This window comes from Mustela nigripes, chromosome 12, assembly GCF_022355385.1.
Source record: "Mustela nigripes isolate SB6536 chromosome 12, MUSNIG.SB6536, whole genome shotgun sequence".
Lineage (NCBI taxonomy): Eukaryota > Metazoa > Chordata > Mammalia > Carnivora > Mustelidae > Mustela > Mustela nigripes.
Genome location: NC_081568.1, coordinates 38,864,694 through 38,885,937, shown reverse-complemented (window position 1 = coordinate 38,885,937; position 21,244 = coordinate 38,864,694). Strand labels below are relative to the sequence as shown.

Here is a 21,244-nt window from a genome sequence, read left to right as displayed (position 1 = left end):
TTATCCATGTTGTAATTTTTATTTATTTAATTTTTATGCAACCCAGTGTAAGTTATATAAGTATTCATTACTAAAAGCCAGACATGCCTTTAAATGACACTTCTTTGCAATGGGCTGTCTTTCCTGTGTACATGTAATTCTGAGCAACATAGGCCCCACTGAGCAGTGTTGTGTAAGGAGACTGCCTTCCTGGGAAGGTACTCAGAGCAGAATAGAACCACAGATTCCGGTAGGCTCCCTGGGCTCATGCCACCTCACGAACAACAGCTGCAGAGATTCTTTCAGGACTTTATGAAGATACAAGAGGATTAGATGAGAATGACTAAACAGCATGAAATAAGAACTATGTGCAGTTTACTATATAGTAAACTTTATAGTAAACATGTACCGTATGTTTATATAATAGGCTATAAATGATATACAGAGGGCTCTGGCAAGAGTTTCCTATTCCTCCTTGTTAGTTACTGGTGAAATCTTATCAAGTGTGGCTGAGAATATAGTCTCTTCTCTGGACAAGTCAGGGTTGTGATGATCCTCTTAGTTTCCCACACTGTTCCCTTAAGCTAGGAATCTGCACGTGGGAGTGTGGCTTTCTCCTAGCAGGGCCCTGGATTCCATGGAGGAAGCCTTTACCCAGTAGTTTGGATGGGGAGGAATCAGATCATTTGGAAAAAAAAAAAAAAAAGTAGGTTTAAGATAAGATATCCTTTCAACATTATTATCTTTCGCTGACACAAGGAAAAGATACATATATATGTAAACTTAACATTTTATTTGTTCTTAAAGCATATACTGAGTTCAGATAAGCATGTGAAATTACTGATATTCAACTATTTGACATTCAAAACAGAGCTTTTTACAGGTTATTCCTTTGAATCTAGGTCTTCTGATGAATATTCCAAACTACTTTTCTTGTATCAGCTACATTCAAATGTATCCTCTACAGTTTGTGTTTTACCAAAGTTGATCTAAACTTAAATGCGTTTGTTCTGGAATCTGAATATGGAATATATTTCTAGTTTTTTTTTTCTCTTTTCTCCAATCCCGTATAGCCTGTCTTCAGCTGTTGCCCATAATTTGCTAACAGCCTTTTCTCTACAGACTGACTTGTTAAATCCTTGAAAGCCCCCAGGTATTTTTTTTTTTAAGATTTTATTTATTTATTTGACAGAGAGAGATCACAAGTAGGCAGAGAGGCAGGCAGAGAGAGAGAGAGAGGAGGAAGCAGGCTCCCTGCTGAGCAGAGAGCCCCATGTGGGACTCGATCCCAGGACTCGAGATCATGACCTGAGCCGAAGGCAGCGGCTTAACCCACTGAGCCACCCAGGCGTCCCCCAGGTATTTTTTGAAGCAAATACCTAAGACCAGTTTCAGGCAAAATCTTGAAGTTGATCAAAGTAATTTTCAGTACATTTCCTCCCAGTTACCCTCCTCACCTTTCATTGCCTCCACTGGTCAGACCCACCTCAGATGGATTGGCTAAGACCCACCTTCTAAGGGTAGGATATGATCCTCACACAGGTCTATTGCCTTCCTCTGCTCTGTCCCACAGCCCTGAGGTATCTTTACCGTAAATTTGTCTGCAATCTCACTACTGCCACCTTGGTCCGATTCACCATTGAGTCCCACTCGGACTTCTGCAACAGCTTTCTACCTATTTCCTAGAATCCTCTGTGACTCAATCCCATGTTTTCTTCACAAAGTAGTCACAGTGGGTGTTTCTGAGGTACAAATCTGATCATGTCCCTCTCCTTTTGAAGTTTTTCATTGGCTTCCCATTCTCTTAGAATAGAGACCAAGCTTGTCAACAGTACCCTTGAGGTCCTCTGGGACCTGGCCTTGCCTACCCTTCCATGTCTATGTGCCTCATCCTGTTCTCTGTGTTCTAAGAATTTTGTCCTCTTTCAGCAATTTATGGACTCTGTGATCTTCTCTGCTTCCAAATCTTCTGTTCCTTCTTCCTGGGATATCACCAACTTTGTCACTCGGCGGTACCTAGGGAGCCCTTCTCTGACCCCATGGCCTAAAATCCCAGAGCACCCAGTAGGACCTCTTTTTAAATGTTCTTCAGATTTATAGTTCCTGGTCCAACATCTGAGACACCCAATAGACTCTAAGCTCCCTGGGGGGAGGAACTGTGTTTCTTGTGATCCTTGCTGTATCCCCAACACAGTCTCTGGCAGTCACAGAGGTTAACAAATATTTGTTGGATCAATGAATATATGTGGCACCCTTCTCAGGGTATTTACCTCTAAATGAAAACACTGAATAAAACAAAACCTTACCTTCAAAGCAGCCCAGTAGGTCAGTTGCTAAGGTACATAAGGGCGGAGGAGCCTTTTCAAGTGCTTACTAGCTTACATTATGTTGGGGAACTAAGAGCCTATAAGCTACCAAGAATATATTTTGAACTCATCTCTTCCCAGTCCATATTCCATTATATTTATTAGAGTTGTCTCAAGGGTCCTGGGTTCATTCTCGTGAGAATGTTATGGGGATCCCACAGTTTAATCTACCTTTGTTTTTGCCACCTATAAGGCAAATCGACAATAAAATAACGAGGCAAAAACATTGCTGCGGGGGAAGCTCTGCCACTGATTATAGCTGCAGAGAGAATCCAATAGGTTTGGTCTTTTGTTTGTTTGTTTTTTGTTTTTGTTTTGGCATCTCTTGACTTTTCGTGAGTGTGGGAACCTCTACCTTTTTTGTTCAAAGGGGGCCTTAGGACTGAAGCTGCAGAGACTCTGGCGACAACATTAGGTCTGGACCTTGGGTTTCTTGTTCTGCAGGCTCACCTGCTTCTTGCCCGCACATAGAAATGTTGCTGCACACCTGTACCACCGCCCTCCCGTCCTCACACCCCCAGGAGAGGTCAGGCAAAGTTTCGGGCGTCTCAAACAAGATTGAAAAATATTCATAGCCAGTCTCCAAAAAAGTGACCGTTTCTTTCGAATAGTCTCTCCCGTTTCAGTTCCTTGTGATTCCATATGAATCACCCATCTTCCCTTTTAAATCCTGGTACTACTGAAGGTAATACCCTTATACCTTTCTGTCTTCTCACCCAGTACCTCTGTCCTCTCCGTCCAACTACTTCCCAGGCCCCTGACAGCACAACATACTGGGAAGAATAACAAAGCGTTTGTCTCTCTTCAGTGTCCTCAACATTCCTTCTGCCACACTAGCCTTGTGCTTTGACACTAGGTGAGGCTGTGCCTTTATTTTTTATTTTTTTTTTTTAAAGATTTTATTTATTTGTCAGAGAGAGCGAGCGAGAGCGAGCACAGGCAGACAGAGTGGAAGGCAGAGTCAGACGGAGAAGCAGGCTCCCTGCGGAGCAAGGAGCCCGATATGGGACTCGATCCCAGGACGCTGGGATCATGACCTGAGCCGAAGGCAGCTGCCCAACCAACTGAGCCACCCAGGCGTCCCGAGGCTGTGCCTTTAAATGAGAAACACACACGAAGTATAGCCTGCTGTTTGAGATGATGGCTGAAACAAGGTTGCTTTGGTACACTGAAGACATTTTCCACTTCATTTTCCATTTTAGGTCTCATCAGTAACTTCCTGTATCTTCTTTTAAACAGACGTCTTTGGCCAGAGAGGAGAAGCTGGTAATTTAAAACTAGCCAGATATCTGGTGATATTTCAAAGGCATAATGGAGAGCTGTGACATGTTGCTGTGGTGTTGGGCTCAGTTTATGTCTTCCATCTTCCTCAGGCAGACAGAAGAATTAGTCTGGTTTATGATGAGTTTTGTGTATGTTTATTGGAAAATGTTCTGCTTCAGAGAGACCTTTCACCCCAGCCAAATGTACACTTCAGGGAAGATACTCCACATAGACCTGCGTATGCTTGTCATGTGGCAGATTTCAGACACGGCGGTTTCGTTTGTTCCCAGATGCCAGGCTGCAGACAACATCGAGTATGTTGGCTTCGGTCAACCCTGGGCTATTCATCACTTCCTCTTGATGATATGCTCAGCCCGCTCGTGGGTTTAGAAAAATCAAAGTGACGAAAGCATCAGGGTGAATGATCTGAAATACACCCACAGAAGCCCAGCTCTGATTGGAGCAGTGGTTTAGGTTTAGGACAGGTTCTTCCTAAGCCATTATGTTCAGAGTTTCGTGCGTGGAAGACACATCTGAGGCTGCTTGCTGCAGACCGAACGAGACCAGACAGTTATTTCATGCAGGAACCACAAAAACATTCCCACCTTTTAAATATAAGAAGCCAACCTATTGTAACCTCCTTGGCAAACGCTCGTTGTATTTATCCATTCCCTTTTATACTTGATCTTAGCCAAAAAGCTGAGAAGCAATTATCCATTTCCTTTTGATGCTTGACATTTAACCTGAATGGTCACCCCCCCACCCCCGGCCCCCCGTGTTAGGTTTGACAAAATAAGAAGTAGAAAGCATCATTTGGTTTTAAATCTTTTCCCTAGTAGATATTTTAGATAGAAAAAACAGTTAAACCCTACTTTTTTAGGACATATAAGCAGGTCATGTGGTGCATTTAGGGAACCCCCCTCCCTTCTTTACCCTGTCAGCATCCGTGCTGTAGAACAATGCCTCTGGAGATCCATTAACCTAGCCATTAGATGGAGCAGGCACCCATAGTTTATGAATGGTAAGCGGGACCAAGGAGGAGAAAAACAGAACATGAGGGTGAGCAAGAATGTGAGCATGGTTGGGGGACGCGCCAAATGGGAGAGAACGGGGCAGCCTGGCCAGGGGAGTCCTGGCCGCCCTATAGGTGTGGCCAGAGTATCCACCCCACGACGGTTGTGTCTGCTGGGGCCCCTAATTATTTGGCAGTCAGAAAGTGCCTGGTGAAAGGCTTAAAGGGGAGATTCAATGCAGTTTCCTTTTATCTGCTTCTCCAATTGATGTCTGCACAGAGCAAGCAGGGCTCCTCAAACACGCCAGCCTGTTTCAGATACACAAGATTAAGTAGCTAGTGACATTCAAGACCAATCGGCCCACCCAGGAGGACTGAAGCCAGCGGAAAAGCTGTCAGATTTCTCCTTTTCTCCATTAATCTTGAAGCTTTTCAGTGGTGCCAGGTCGCATCTCCATCAGACAAGCTGGGAAGAGTGTCCAACAACTTTCCACACCCCCCACCCCCGCACCCTGAAGAGTAACCCCTTCACTGCTGAATTGGTCTCTTAGGACTTAGGGCTTTCTCTTCTGGTCAGAAAGAGATCCTCACCAGCCCTGTGGCCCTACATCACGGGGGAAGCTGAAAACGAAGCTGGACTGCTCCCTCCGGGGGCACAGCAGCTCCCCTCCCTAGAGAAGGGGCACACAGGTGTCAGAAAGCAGCTGCCTTGGAGGAGACAGCTTGAGGGGTAACTGTGGGAGGGCCTAGGAAAGGGGTGTCCCCTCAGTAGTCCATGCTTGAAGGTGGAGAGGGGCAGCCACGGGGAAAAGAGCACAGAGAAGAACAGGAGGAAAGAAGAAAGATGGTGCAATAAAGGGAAATGGGGTCTGGATTTGTAACGTTACCCCCCACCCCAACACCTCACTGTCTGCCAATCCCTTTGGCCACAGGTGACAATCTGGTTAAGAAGTCACCAGTAGCAAGCAAAGGGACCTGTCTCCTGTCTGCCAGCTGGGCCAGAAGCTCCTGCTAAGTCAGAGTTTCCACAAACTGCTGGCTGGTGAGGGCTGGGAGCCCCAGGAGGGGCTCTGTATGCACAGTGGGGTGTGTTTTGCCTCTGGCCTCCAGGGACCCAGCATGGCCTTGGAGGACAGGCTGCAGAGAACCGCTGGCTGGAGGGGGTCCGGATCTCTTCCTCCTTTCTGTTGACCTCCGAGAGCTCTTTCTGTGACGTTCATCTCACCATCAGCCCCAGTCTGCCCCAATAGTAGGTGTCTGAGAAAGCTGTGGGCCCGGTCCCTTCAGCTGGGGGTGATTTATGCCAGCAGGTAGAGCCCTAAAAAACCAAACTCTGCCCTCCACTATAATCTCTCACAGCTCATATAGTTTTAACACACACACAATCTTGGTCACAGAAACCCCATTCTTGAGCAGCATAGATCACTCTCTGGACGGCTTATCCTGTTCCCATTAGTAGGTGTGTGCTTCCCACAGCTCCTACCCCACCCCAGATGGCTGCTGGCAACAAGGGCTCAGCCTCCTTCCCATGTGCAGGGATTATAAAATAGACCTCTGGATGACTTGCTTCAGGGCAACTTTCCGCACAGTCCCTGGACACATTTAAATAACTTTATGACATCAAAGAAGTCACTCTCCGCATAGGGCCTGGCGAACCAGGCCATCACCCAAAGTTAATAGCATCTCTTAATTAGATTAAAATGTTAATGAGCATAAAGCTGTGCTAACTTAGACTTGTCTTATCAGTCTCACCTAAACCGGGGAGAACAGATGTGCCATTGTTGTGTATATTAATATCTCTTCTCAAAGCAATATTAACCTCCAAGGAAACAAATGATAGGTGTAATTACATCTAGGCCTAATAGCGTATATATTGAACACTACGTCTGTCAGTATCCCGCAAATACATTCACCCTAATGGACCACAAGTAAATACTTTGATAAAGAAACACCCACCGATAAAAGCAGTGCTCAGCACAGGACCATGCATGATACTAAATAATTTTTAAATTTATTATGTGCATGTTGTAGCTGATGGATTTGTTATACAAAGCACTTAGGTATTTGTATGGAATGTAAATTTCTAGCATCAGCATGATCCAACCTCTACTATTACACTTGAGGAAAAGATAAGGACTCCCACGAAGGGAACTTAAGCCGCCAAAGGCAGGTGTTTTGTCTAGGAATGTAACAAACAGAGGCTTTGTGTGATCAGTCTCTCCAAGAAGGGCCAGCACTCAAGATCGTAATCATCCTGCGCGGCCCAGGCCCGGCCTGGGTGGCTGGGCCAGCAGCTCCTGCTTCTCACCGTTCCTCCTTAGCACCTGCTGAACTCAGAGGAAGCAGGAGGTGCTGAATAGGGCACTGGTGAATGAACTGAGAGCCCAGGAAGGTAGCCAGCTTTCAGCCACAAATGGCCTGTGCAATAGAGCGTTTGAGCAATCCCCAGAGCTTTCTGCCTCCTTTAAATGTGTCAGCACATTTTGCACTCCTGCAGAAGTTCAGAATCGGGTGAGCACCATGGGGAGACAAAGGACCTGAAATCCGCCCTGTGTCGAGCTCCTGGCACAGGGCCCCCCGTGCCTTGTGCTGAGAATTGCTTCCTCACTGTGGAGAGGAAAGAACTCACTTGGCTGTTCTCTTCCACAGTCTCCTTCTTTGTCTGGGCCCACCTGGAGAGGCTGAGGGCTTGAGGAGGGAGATGGAGCACTCCTTTGAGAAGTTTTTGGTGCATGAGCCTCCAAGGCACGGTACCACTCACACGCCACCACCACTGGCTCTGTGGACATGACCAGGCCCTTCAGAAACTGGAAACGCAAAACTCTTGGCCTCGGAATTTTGCTATCATAGACTAGGTTTTTAAAAAAAAATTTTTTTTATTGAGGCTAATGATGTCTAGGTAAAAATAAACTGTATTTTCATTTCATCAAAGGAAGACTTTCTTAACTTTTTTTAAAATTGTAATCTTTTTTTTTTTTTTTTTAAATAAGTAAACTCTACACTGCATGTGGGGCTTGAACTCACAACCCCAAGACCAACAGCAACATGCTCCACCAGTTAAGCCAGCCAGGCACCCTAGCCAGATTTTCTTCTGACAGATGGAAGCAATCCTCAGTGCTGGACTCCAGCACTGACTCCTTTTCTTTTCCGTCTCCTCTTCTAGAGCAAAACCATAAGTAAGCACGAGCCTTGCAGTCAGACTACCAAAGACGTTGTTGTTCTTTGATAGGTCAGTACAGAATTTGTATGTTGTCTGGATTCCTGTGGATTTAAGATCAGTGAATCAGTGTTCTAGATTTCTCAGTGAATTCCCAATACATTTATAATTTAACTATATAATGGAAGACAAAAAAGTGATTGAGGTTTGGAAATGAAGTGGTGGGGAAAACCCAGCAGCACTTGCTTAACACTTTCTGTGGCTGAGAGGAGCCTGGAACTTTCTGGGAATTTTCTCTATTCTCCATCCCCACTCTGTTCCATTTTTCTTTTCTTTTAATTGAGATATAATTGACATGTCACGTTAGTTGCAGGTATACAGCATACATATATATAGTGTCCATTACATGTGTCCATATTAGGTAGTTTCTGTGTCTCGGCTATTGTAAATAATGCCTCAATAAACACGGAGGGTGCTTATATCTTTTCACGTTAGTGTTTTCCTTTTCTTCAGATAAATATCCAGAAGTGGAATTGCTGGATCATATGGTAGATCTATTTTTAATTTTTTTAGGAACCTCTACACTGTTTTCCAGAGTGGCAGTGCCAACTTACTTTCCTGCCAACAGTGCACAAAGGCTCCCTCTTCTCCACATTCTTGCCAACACTTGTTATTTCTTGTCTCTTTCTTTAAAACAGCCGTTCTAACAGGTATGAGGTGATAGCTCATTGTGGTTTTTGATTTGCATTTCCTTCATGATTAGTGATGTTGAGCATCTTTTCGTGTACCTGTTAGTCACCTGTAGGTCTTCAGAAAAACATCTATTCAGATCCTCTGCTCATTTTTAAATTAGATTGGGGTTGGTTTTGTTGTTATTTGTTTGCTTGTTTGTTTTGCTATTGAGTTGTAGGAGTTCTTTATTGATATCAACCTTTATCAGATCTGTGATTGGCAAATAGTCTCTCCCATTTGGTAGGTAGCCTTTTCATTGTGTTGATGGCTTTCTCTGCTGTGCAGAAGCTTTTTAGTTTGATGTTCCAGTTGTTTATTTTTGCTTTTGTTGCTTTTGCTTTTGGCAAAATTTTGGCAAAATTTTTCTCCAAGACTGATGCCAAGGAGCTTACTGCCCATGTTTTCTTCTGGAAGATTTATGGCATCATTTATTACATCCATTTGTTCATTTTTGCAAAACATATAAGATAGCCGTCCAATTTCATTCTTTTGCATGCATCTTTCCAGTTTTACCAGCAACATTTATTGAAAAGACTGTCCTGTCTGGACTGTATTATCTTGGCTCCTTTGTTATAAACAAACATGTATACACAGGTCTGTTTCTGGGATCTCTATTCTGTTTTATTGGTCGTATGTGTCTGGTTTTATGCCAATACTATAGTGTTTTGGTTACTACAGCTTTGTAATATAGTTTTAAATCAGGTAACGTGATGCTACTAACTTTTCCTTTCTCAAGATTGCCTTGGCTATTCAGGATCTTTTGTGGTTCCATAAATATTTTAGGATTGTTCTATTTCTACAAAAAAAAAAAAAGCCATTGGAATTTTGATAGAGATTACATTGAATTTATAGATTGCTTTGGGTTGTAAGGAAATTTTAACAATACTGATTTGTCCAATCCCTGGATATGGAATATCTTTTTAATTATTTCTGTCTTCAACTTCTTTCATCAGGGTCTTACAGTTTTCAGTGCACAAGTCTTTTACCTCTTGGGTTAAATTAATTCCTAGGTATTTTATTCTTTTTGAAGCAATGTAAATGGGATTGTTTTCTTTTTTTCCTGATCACTCTTCTATACTCCTTGTGTTTTATCTTACATAGGCAGAGACCCATGTGTTTCTGGCCAGAACCAGAATCACTTGGTTCCTTTACTGGCCCTTCTCAGTTTGTATGTTGTTCCAAGTGTGTGTTGCTACCCAGATTACTTTCCACCTCCTCTGAGTCCTAGTCACAGAACAATCATTGTCAGAAAGAGTATCTAAGTTTTAATTACACTGAAATAATACTCAATAAATCTCCACTATGAGTTTAGTTTTTTGGCACTCAACTTCCCTGGGGGGTTTGTTGGAGTAGGATCATTTAAAATAAAATGTGTTGGCATTTAAAAACCATCCCTGCCTATAGCATCTTCCAGACCAGGCCTTGACCTCTATGATTTATCATAGACAAGCTGGGAGTTTCAACTGATAACTTATTGTGACAGGAACAGATTCGACAGGAAAAAAAACCAAAAACAAAAACCTAGAACCAGACTTGAGGCAAGGGCTCCCATGTCCGCTGCAAGAGCACTCAGCAAGTTAGAATTTTTTCTGTTCACGTGAAATATCACCTTCATAGCCCACACACCTATGTCCACGATAGTGGATCCTCAAATTAATGCAAGTCTGTCCAGGTATTGGTGAAGTACCTCAAATTTACCTTTCTGCCAAAAGTCAGGATGAGACAAGGGACATTTTGAGGGATAGTTTATTGCAATAGGAGGCTATTGTCAACATTTCAAAAATATGTTGGAAATTAAACAGTTGCTCATGATAAGGCTGCCTGGGCTGTGACTCAATAAGAGTATATTTGTTTAGTTTACGAAAAGCTTTCAAAATAATTGACTTGATTGAGATCTGGAGAAGTTAATAGAAGGTGTTTTGAATGGCAACCAGGTTGAGAGTCCCATCTGAAACCCAGGCTGACTTTGTGTCTGCAGACCCCCTCCTTATATTAAGTACTTAGATCACCAGGAACCTAGGTTCTTTGGATCACATCTCTCCCAGAGATCTGCCTTTACAGAATGAGGCTTTGAAAGAGCTTCAGATAAGCTGCTTGTGTGGGCAGGAGACAATACCAGAAAGGCCCCTCGTGGTCTCCTCACACACGTTTCTGTGTACTCCAAACTGCTCTGATACCTCGGCTTACCACCTCTGCCGCACACAGAATGACAATACCTGCCAGCTTCTGCATAGCGGCCAAAAAAAAAAGTTTATCTAGTTTCATGAGCTGATGGCTAGGCTGCTTACTTGTAGATAGCAAGAATTCTCTAACCTGCTAGATTTTCCCTTAGATTTGAGCCTGCTGGCATCCGACACTAGGATTTGGGCTTAGATAACTACTGTTCTCTTTTGTCAGAGACTCCTGGTAGGATTTTTTTTTTCCCATTTAAACTTGCTATTTGCTATTTTTCTCCCCACTCCCTTCCCACCCCGTGTTTAGAGTTTATAGTTACAGTTTTGGGTTTTATTTCACCTAAGCTCTTATCCTAAGCAGTCTTAAATCCTTTCAAGAAGTAGGTGAAATAGCTTGATTATCATTTTGACCTCAGGCTCCAAAGTCACACCAAGATACTGATCTGTCTGTTCCAGTGCGGGAAGTGACCCTACCTTTGAGACTTCATGCTGTCTGTCACATTTATAGAATTAGTGTGTAGAAGGTACTCAGATAGAAATGGAGACCACTTCTTTTGCTTTAAAGCAGAAACATCTAACACAATGTGACCTCCTCTTGTGTGCACTGGCGGGCCTGCAGGACCTTCCACGGGGGGCCCATGCACAGGAGAGCATTGGGCTTGGTCACCGGAACTGCCACCAGAATGTAACAGACCTCACCTCTGCTTCTTTGACTCACTTCCTGACCCAGACTTCTGTTCAGAAAGGAATCCCTTATTTCTGGTTGCTTCCCAACAGGCTGCTCTGCCTGCTTGACTGTTTAAGGATGTGGTGCTTTGTGATTTGTTGCATCTCGGGGCATCTCTGAGGCGCTCCTTGTGACCACCCTGCTTGCAGCTGCCCACTTCCTCTCCCCTCCAGCAGCTGTCTGGTGTCCTGCTGGCATCCTCGCTGTACACAGCCAGACAGGCAGTCTCCTTGCAGAGAGCAGCCATCCTTTCAGTGTGGTAGGCTGGCTGCATTCCAGGACATGGGACAGATACAAGAGAACAAGCTTGGGAACCAAATGTTGGCAGAGGGATGGAATCAACACAAAGCCCTTTGCTAGCAATCGTGAAGGAAGGATGATAAGAGCATCTTCTCCCTCAGCTGATGAACTTTTACTTCTCAGTTGCTTTAAGTGCTCTGACCTCAGGGACCCTTGGCGTGGCCATGTCCTCGAAAGGCATGGCTTAGAAATTGCAGACTTAAAAATATTTCTACTAGCCCTATAAGCCTGGATATTCCAAAAATAGTGATTGTGCACCTAAGCAAAGGTGCTAAGGATACTGCACAGTTTGAGGCATGTGCTAAGCTCCAGAGTAAGGCATGGGGAAGGCAGAGAAGAACAGTGATGATGGTGTCTGGGTGGCTCAATCAGTTGGATGTCTGCCTTTGGCTCAGGTCGTGGTCCCAGGGTCCTGGGACCGGGCCCCGTGTTGGGCTTCCTGCTCAGTGGGGAGCCTGCTTCTGCCTGCCACTCCTCATGCTTGTGCTTTCTCTCTCTCTCTCTCTCTCTCTCTCTCTCTACCAAATAAATAATAAATTCTTAAAAAATGGTGATGATGACAACCTCAACCTTCCTGGCCCATCTGTCAGGAGAAACTGGGAACCATGACATATCTTTCCTTTCAAAACTGGCACAAGGAAAGTTTTGGAGAGCATATTAGAAGCCATATCCCAGATCTGGTCTGGGACCCATGTGCCATGGCCAAAGCAGGAGCTCAAATCCTGTGATCCCAGGACATTCAGCAGATGGGAGATGGAGAGTGCCTTTCCATAGTGCTTGTTTGTAGAAGTCAGGAATAAGGAACGGAACAAGCAATGGTGAGACACATATCATTGACTATTTTGTGGGGGAGGGGGGCTATCTAGTATATGAATGCCCTCTCTGTGTTTGAGAAACTTCCTTCTTAAAGGCTAGAAAAGACCCTTTACTGGTCCTGCTTACAGCTCGGGTTTGGGCATGTGACTGAGGGGGGTTCTGTTGGATGCTTCATCCCAGACTTTGAACAGAAAGCCAGAGGCATGAAGAAGCAGGAGAGGCACCATTTGGTGGTGGTGGTAACAGTAGCACCAACATGCAGCTTTCTGTGTACCGTGGGGGAGGAGGTCCTCACTGAACAAGGTCTAAGCTCCTATGGGCTCTCTGAGTCCAGTGTTCTTGAAGGGTTCATGGGCTACTTTGTATGCCTTGAAAACCGTTCCTTTTCTGCTGAAGTCAGCCATTGTTTCTGTTGCTTACAAAGTGAGGCTTCCAGTGACGTGACACCAGAGCCCCCCCACCCCTCCCCGCTCCCCGCCACGCCAGGTATCCAGTAGTTTGATCAAGTTCAGATTTACAGAATCAGCCCTGAGGGCTAGTGGCTGCAACCTGGTCTGTTTATAGAGGTCTCCTTCTATAGGTGAAGGGAAAGCGTGGCAGAAGAGCAGGACACATGGTCTAGGCAGGGAAAAGAGGAAGCAAGGGGCAGCTCTTTTCAGAGTTCAGCCCAGGGAGAGCTTGAGAAGCTTTGGGGGAGTGGACAACGGAGTGGGTGCAGGGGAGCAGTCAGGTTCATGACTATCAGATTCAGGAGGTTGGGTGTGAGGAACTTCCCCTCAGGAGGCCTGGACTGGTTGAGTGGGTCAACTCTGGGTTAATAAAGAAAAGGAGACCACTTTTCTAGATGAGGAGAGCAATGTGTTGAAATCGCTTACACTGGGCATCCTAGTGGAGAAAAGCAACATTCTATAAAAGGACATATTCTTCTTCCCCACACTTTGGAGTCCAGGACATTAAAACAGAAGTCTTGCAACCCTTCCCCCCCCTTGAGAGAATCCACCCAATTTCCCTTCAGTCCATAGCTGCTGTGCACACACACCTCGGAACCTAAATGATCTAGTAGCGCCAGATGGTTCTGGAGGAGGCAAATTCTTCAGACATTTCTCCAAAGGTGTATACCAGTTGGGGTTAAAAGTCAGAAAAACGCTCTGGAACAGCATGGGGCAAAGGAGGCAGTGTTTTATTTGAAGGGGAACCTGGCTCAAATTATGCCAAAACCTGCAGGCTGGGCTATGTTTCGAAGTTTGGTTTCAGAGTGGGGGTAGACATTTGGTTATCCAATAGTTCGAATCAATACTGGAGCAAATTATTCAGCCTTCCAGTATTTAGAACAGTGGCCCAGGCATTAGGGAGAACATGGCGGGGCCTCACACGGCTTTTCATTCATGACTTCATCCATTCATCTAATCATTAAACAAATTTAAATATTTTATGTGGTAGGCACTGGGTCTGGGTCTTCGCCACTCTGCTAACTGTTGTAACTAACACAATAACCCTGAGATAGGTACAGTAGCTATCCCCATTTTACAGATAGGGAAACTGGAGCAACTTATCCAAATGGGTGTCAGGAGGCTGGTGTTGGTGTTATCTATGCCTGTTGATGAGGAATCTTTCCCTCACCCGGGGGAGTATGACTGATGGAAAAGACAGACCGTCCTACACACTTCCTTGGCAGTCAGTCAATTTTAGGTTGGTTTTTGTGTTCTAAAAAAGTCACAGAAAGTTTGCAGGCACTCCTGAACAAGCAGCCTGGCAAGTGAAAGTGATGGGGAGCTATTGGAGTTCATTGATTGCTTAATCTTTGCCAAACAGTCGCAATATACCAGCTCATAAGGTTTTGTCCACCTAACTTCCAGTCTGAACACCTTGCCCCTTCTCTAAATGGATGAAAACATGTAAATGGAGTCCTCCTGGCGTTCTTCTTACTGCAATTAATGATTTTATGAAACAGCACATGTATATGAGCGTTTTCTTATCAGATGAAGATGTCCAAAAATACTTTGCCTTCATATAAGAGTTATATAAATATGTGCTGGCAGGATTTTTTTTTTTTTTTTTCTAAACCATTATCCTGAAGGATTTGAGTTGTCCGTCTCTAGCCTGCTTGCTCGTGGACAATGCTGACCTCTGGGCTCCTTCGGCTGTTTATATTTATGAAATTATTTTGTGCAGTAGCTTTCATTATAGTTTGGCTGTATCACCCCCAGAGATAGGAAGTGGTGCTGTTACAGGAAGTGGTCTAAGTTTTGGCCCTAAGAGCAGCAGAATCCACTCCTGTTTTTTCCCTATGCTTCTCCCTGTAAGAGAGAAGGGAATGGAGAACCCCCACATGGAACTCATAGCCTTGGAGATATTAGGATTTCCTCCCAGAGAAGTAGCTTCAGTGATTAAGTACTTTCGTCCTTCTTTTCTTTTTTTTCTTTTTAAACTTCCTGTCATATTCCCTGCCACTTAACAATCCCAGTCAATAGATTTGGGATGAGAAGTACATTAATAGTTTGAGATTATTGTCTGCTTTTCTTTTTTTGCTGCTCATTGGATTCATGAAGTTTTTCTTATTCTGCCTTTCCTCTCTCTGCTAGTTTGGAGTTTATCTATCTCTTTCCATTCTTACAATATTGTTTAGTTTGGGGTTTTTTTTTAAGTGTTTAATTCCAGTGTAGTTAACATGCAGGGTAATAGTAGTTTCAGGTGTACAATATAGTGTGATTCAACACTTTCAACACCTGGTGCTCATCGCAAGTACACTTCTTCATTCCCATCACCTGTTTCACCCATTCCCTCCCAACCTCCCCTCTGGTAACCATCAGTTTGTTTTCTATAGTTAAGAGTCTGTTTCTTGGTTTGCCTCCCTCTTTTCTTCCCTGTGCATATTTATTTTGTTAAATTCCACTTATGAGTGAAATCCTTTATCTGACTTATTTTGCTTAGCATAATACTCTCTAGCTCCATCCATCTTGTTGCAAATTGCAAGATTTCATCTTTTTATGGCTGAGTAATATTCCAGTATGTGTGTATGTGTGTGTGTACACATACCATATCTTTATTCATTCATCAGTTGATGGACATTTGGGTTATTTACATAATTTGGCTATTGTAGATAATGCTGCTATAAACATTGGAGGGCATGTATCCCTTCAAGTTAATATTTTTGTATCTTTCGGGTAAATACCCAGAAGTGTAATTGCTGGGTCATAGGCTAGTTCTATTTTTAACTTTTTGAGGAAAATCCATACTGTTTTCCAGAGTGGCTGCTGCACCATATTGTTTAGTTTTTAAAATAAATACTTACCAAAGTCTAAAGTTAATATCATTACCCTCCTCCTGAAAATTAAACTCTGTTTACCAGACTTCATGTTGTTGTCCAACAGTCATGGCATCTTATTTTCAACCCACTAAAATTAGTTCCTATTATTGTTGCTTCTGTTTAACAGCCAGAACTTTTTCAGCTATACTTATGTTTATAAATTTATTTATTATTACTATCTGCTTCTTTCTTCTTTGTTCAGTTTTCTTCTTAGAGAAAGACCTCCATTAATGGTTCTTTCAGAAAACTGTTCTTAAACTTTGCTTGCAAGTGTATTCATTTCTCTTCAGTCTTGATTGATTAGTATAGAATTTCAGGATAGTTCTATTTCATCACCACCTTTAAGATATTACATTATCTCTTGGCCTCTGTTGTTGCTGATAGGAAATCTGCCTTTATTTTAAGGAAAGTTTTTTGTGGCAGTCCACCTTTTCTCTTGTATTTTAGAGTCTTTGCTGTTGCATATATGTAGGTGTGAACTTATTTATCCCACTCAAAATTGATGCTTCTTCAAACTGAGAATTATAGTTCTTGAATCATTCTGGAAAAATTTCAGACATGTTCTTTTCCAGTATTCTATGTTCTCTGTCCTTTGGAAATTCTTAATACATGTATGTTGGGTCTTTCTAGTCTTCCTTATGTTTCTTTTAGCATCCCTTCATATTTTTACAATCTTTCTCTCTCAACTAGCTCACCAATTTTCCAATTTGGCTAATCTGTTTAATCTTTTTCTGAAGTTTTTTGTTTGTTTGTTTGTCTGTTTCAAAGACCTTATTTTTCATTTATAGAGGTTATATTTCTTTCTTTTTTATATCTTCCTATTCTTTGTGCATGTATCCCTCTCTGAGGTTGTTCTTCCTTTTTTTTAGTCACCTTAATAATTTTAAACTCAGGTATTTTAGATTTTCTTCCAAATTCTTGCATCATCTCAAGAAATTTTATACTAGTACTTTTGTTTGTTGTGTTAGCTTCTGCTGCCTGCCTCATGGTGAACTGTATCTTCGTATACTTTAATTTTTTTCATTGTGAGCACATCTTTAGCATTGATCTATGGGGTATGTGTAGAAATTCAACATATCTTCGTGGTATAAGTACTGTTCCAACAGGGGTATCACTTGCCTACGATTCCTTTTAACAATAATTTCTCAAGGAAGCTCTCCCCTACAACCTTAGGCAAGTCTCTTGTTACTTAGTAGTTAGTGGGTAGACCCCCTGCTCATTCTTTCATGGAGAAAGCAGTCTTTTCCAGGGTTGAAGGGTATCAGTTCTAGAATTCTGTCATTTGCAAGCCTCTGACCTCATGTATTTTCACTTGGGCATTAATACCTCCTTCCTTCCCGCACCTGTGTTTTAGGATCCCAGCCTTGGCCAACAACTCTGGCTCTAAGCTTCTTCTTCATTTCTGGCTGGGACTTTATTTTTCCCCTCTTGGTTCAACTATGTAGTTGATATCTTTTGTTATGTTTTCTGGCCCATTTATATGTTTATAGCTGGAGAAGGTCTATATTATCTCAATCCATATATTGTGGAAACTGGAAATTCTATAATTGCATTTTTATGAGTCTTACTTCTTCCTCATACCTATTATTTAAACTGTCCCTGAAATCCCTAAATTTTCTGTGAAACATTTTTAGATTGTTCAGAGGAGAGATTGATAAATCACTAGTATTTAGTGAGCTCTGTGTACTAGGCCCCAATCCAAACATTCTACAGTCGATGTAAAACAATTCTGCCAACTAATTAATACAATTATTATCCTGTTTTTCAGATAAAAACAGACATTGGGAGGACAAGCAACTTTTCTGAGGTCACACAGCTATTGAGTGATGGTAGCTGGGATTCAAACCCAGGTATGTCTGATGCCAGAACTTATTACTTAACCATGGGGCTCTGTTGCCTAATGACCTATTCCTGCCCTGTTACATGGGCCATGGCTTCTCTCCCTTCTCCCTCTCTGCGAACTCATCCTTATTTTTCCCCATGGTCCCCTGTGGTCATAACTTCATGATCTCCACAGCGGAGATTCTTCTCTGCTTGTTCCCTTTCCCTCATTGATAAAATTAGAGATGATCTTTAGCATTCTTTTCAACCCTGATACCGTGTTGTAGCTTATTACTCATCTAGTTACTCACTTGAAACTTTTTCCGACTTATCTTTAGTGCAACTGGTCTTTTTTCTCTTTTTCTTCTTCTTGGATTATGAACTTAGAAAGCACTGAGACAATAATGGGAAATGTACTGGGGGCACTCCACATTCATGAGGACGTGATAATGGGCTCAGCAATACTGCAAGCCCGTTGGTGAGATGAATATGGACTGTACCTTCAGTCCTCTGCAGTGCATCTGCATCAGCCTCCAAAGCTCTAGGCAAAGTTGGGCTGAAGATGAAGATGAGAGTAGAAGAAACTTCAAAGAGCATGTGACATTTTCTTTTTTCCTTTTTACAGATTTTATTTATTTATTTGACAGAGATCACAAGTAGGCAGAGAGGCAGGCAGAGAGAGAGGAGGAAGCAGGCTCCCCAATGAGCAGAGAGCCCCATGCGGGGCTCGATCCCAGGACCCGGAGATCATGACCTGAGCAGAAGGCAGAGGCTTTAACCCACTGAGCCACCCAGGTGCCCTAGCATGTGACATTTTCTAAGCACTTATACCCAGTAAGTTTTCAGGCTCAAGAGAAAACGTAGCTTAGAAAGTCTTGGGAAACTATTAATTTATGGGAAACATAATTTGGAAGTTATACTTTTATGTATTAATAATCATGCCACCTTTCAACTAGACACTAAACTTTTTTCCAATTACATTCTAATTTAGCCATTCATATGGATCTTTGAGGGAAATAAATGGAGCATATATAAATTCAATTTGAAATTAGTGTGTGTAGAAAATAAAAATCTCTGTGTGTAACAGCCTAAAATGATAAAAACACGTAACAAATAAAATACTACAAAAATATTACTATGGCACTGGAAAAACAAACACTACTCATTGTTTTCAATGCCATAAGTATTGTCCTCTTCCAAGAAACCTCTTCTTTTCTCTGGGTAATGGACATTATTCTTTCTTCTTTGCTTTAAACTTATTTTAAACCATTAGATTTAAAATCAAGATTTTGTTTTATGGACTTATAGCAGGTTGTGCTATAAGATTGAATTCCGTGTGTGTTCTAAACCCCAAATACTCTGGTTATTACAGCTCTGTTTTGAACTGAATTGTGACCCCCACAATTTTCATGTGTTGAATTCCTCCCTCCCAATGTGATTCTGTTTAAAGATAGTACCTTCAAGGAGGTAGTGAAGGTTCTATAAAGTCATAAGTGTGTGGCCCTAATCAACAACAGGATTTATGTCCTTATAAAAAAGAGAAAGAGACCCCAAGAGTGCATGTATAGAGAAAAGGCTATATGAGAACGCAGTGAGAAGGCAGTATCTACAATCCAAGAAGAGATAGCTCACCAGACATCAGCCCTTCAGGCACCTTGAGCTTGGACTTCCAGCCTCCAAAGTGTTCTAAAATAAACGTCTGTTATGTCACACAGTCTGTGCTTTTCACCAGTTAATATATCATACCTGAATAAGCAAAATGCAATCCAAGTAAACACTGAAAACCATTCAGTCTGAATCTACATACTGTGAAAACATTTACTCTGTGACAAAGAACATGTCAACAACATAGGCAAGTGTGTTCAAGCACTTCAATTATTTCTCTATTTTTAAAATTACATGGAAAACCTTCTTCACAGAGCAAGTATGCTACAGGGGTGAGAATTAGAAAATTGAGCAATTTTTTTAACATGCATAGAAATTAAGACAATTAATGTTTCATAAGCGACTAAGAATCCTTTAACAAATTAAAAATATTAAAAAAACAAGTGTATGTTCTATTCTTAAAGACTGGCTATACCAATGGAGATAGCTACTTTTAAATACATATATTCTGAATAGTAATTATTTGAGCAAGATCCCTCCTTCTGGGGAGCCTGGTTGACTCAGTCAGTCGAGCCTTCCGTACCTGCAAGATGTTCCTGGGGCAAGAATTTACAAGACCAAGTGACATAATTCTTGACTTCAAGGGCTAACGGTTTAGGCCTAATGGCCTCCAAAGCCTGAGCCACTTGGAGAAAGAATGACCCTTCTAACTGTGGAGTGTTTACGCTTTCTAGGATACTGACCAATCTAGTGACATGTTCTACCTCTTTCCCCTCCAATTAGTTCACAGTGCAGTTGTGCTAATTCCAGCTTGGAGGTGGCCATCTTTTCCTCTCAGAAAAACCTTTTATTTGGCTTTGTGGCATACTCCTCCTGTGTGGAGGGCAGGGAATGGGGTTCCAGCACAAGTCCTAAACAGACAACCAGTCTTGTAAAAGTAGCAGCTATATTCTGGGGCACCTGGGTGGCCCAGTAGGTTAAGTGACTGCCTTTGGCTCAGGTCATGTTCCCAGGATCTTGGGATCGAGCTCCAAGTTAGGTTCCCTCCTCAGCAGGGAGCCTGCTTCTCCCTCTCCGACTCCCCCTGCTTGTTCTGTCTCTCTCTGTATCAAGTAAATAAACTATGAAAGAGAAAGGAAGAAACTAGGTTCTCATCCGTGTTCATGAATGGTGAGGCAGATATGTGGTATAATTTGAAAAGTGTTGAAAAATCTACCTAAATAAATAATTTAAACATACCAATCCACTTAGTCCAGTGCCTGAAATGCCACCATAAGTTATTAGCTTAAGAAACAACTGGTGATCAGGAACAAGGTCAAGACAATCAAGGACTGTCAGGACTGATCTGAAAGTGGCTAAGCAGATGGGTTTCTGGGGGTGCTTGGAGGGGGCCATTGGTGGAAGAGTTTGGGGTAAGGTTAGTTTGGGAGGAAAGTAGGTAAGTGGTAAAGAATGAGGTTGACAGAGAACAAGATGAAAAGATGCAAACAGGGCTGGATTATGATCTTTTAGAGGCTTAAGCAATGGGAAAAAAAAAACTATATATATTGTTATTACATTACATAACTATATGTATTATATAAAATATTATAAAAATAACATTTATATATAAAATGATATAGTTTAAAGAACGTGTTTAGATTTAATTTCATGAGACTGCTACATTGGACACACAATGTTACATTAGTTTCAGGTGTACTACTCAGTGATTTGACAAGTTTATACACTATGCTACTTTCACCAGAAGTGTAGCCACCATCTCTCCCATTAGATTACTATTAAGTATCTCCCATTAGATACTATTAAGTATCACTGACTATATTCCTTATGCTCTGCTTTTGCTTTTTATTCCTATGACTTACTCAGTCATAGGAATAAAACTGGAGGCCTGTACCTCTACAACTGGAGGCCTGTATCTCCCCGCTCCTTCACTCATTTTGCCCGACCCCCCCCCCCCCCCCCCCCCCCCCCCCCCCCCCCCCCCC

General features: G+C 42.4%; 1 long non-coding RNA gene across 1 annotated transcript in view; it reads left to right on the top strand.

Annotated features, from left to right (window-relative positions):
- LOC132028303 (uncharacterized) overlaps positions 1-21,244 on the top strand; it is an 83,563-nt gene that overhangs the window by 10,632 nt on the left and 51,687 nt on the right. Inside the window, exon 2 of the long non-coding RNA XR_009407395.1 lies at positions 17,602-17,683. This is a non-coding gene — a long non-coding RNA (uncharacterized LOC132028303). The remainder of the gene's footprint in view (positions 1-17,601; positions 17,684-21,244) is intronic.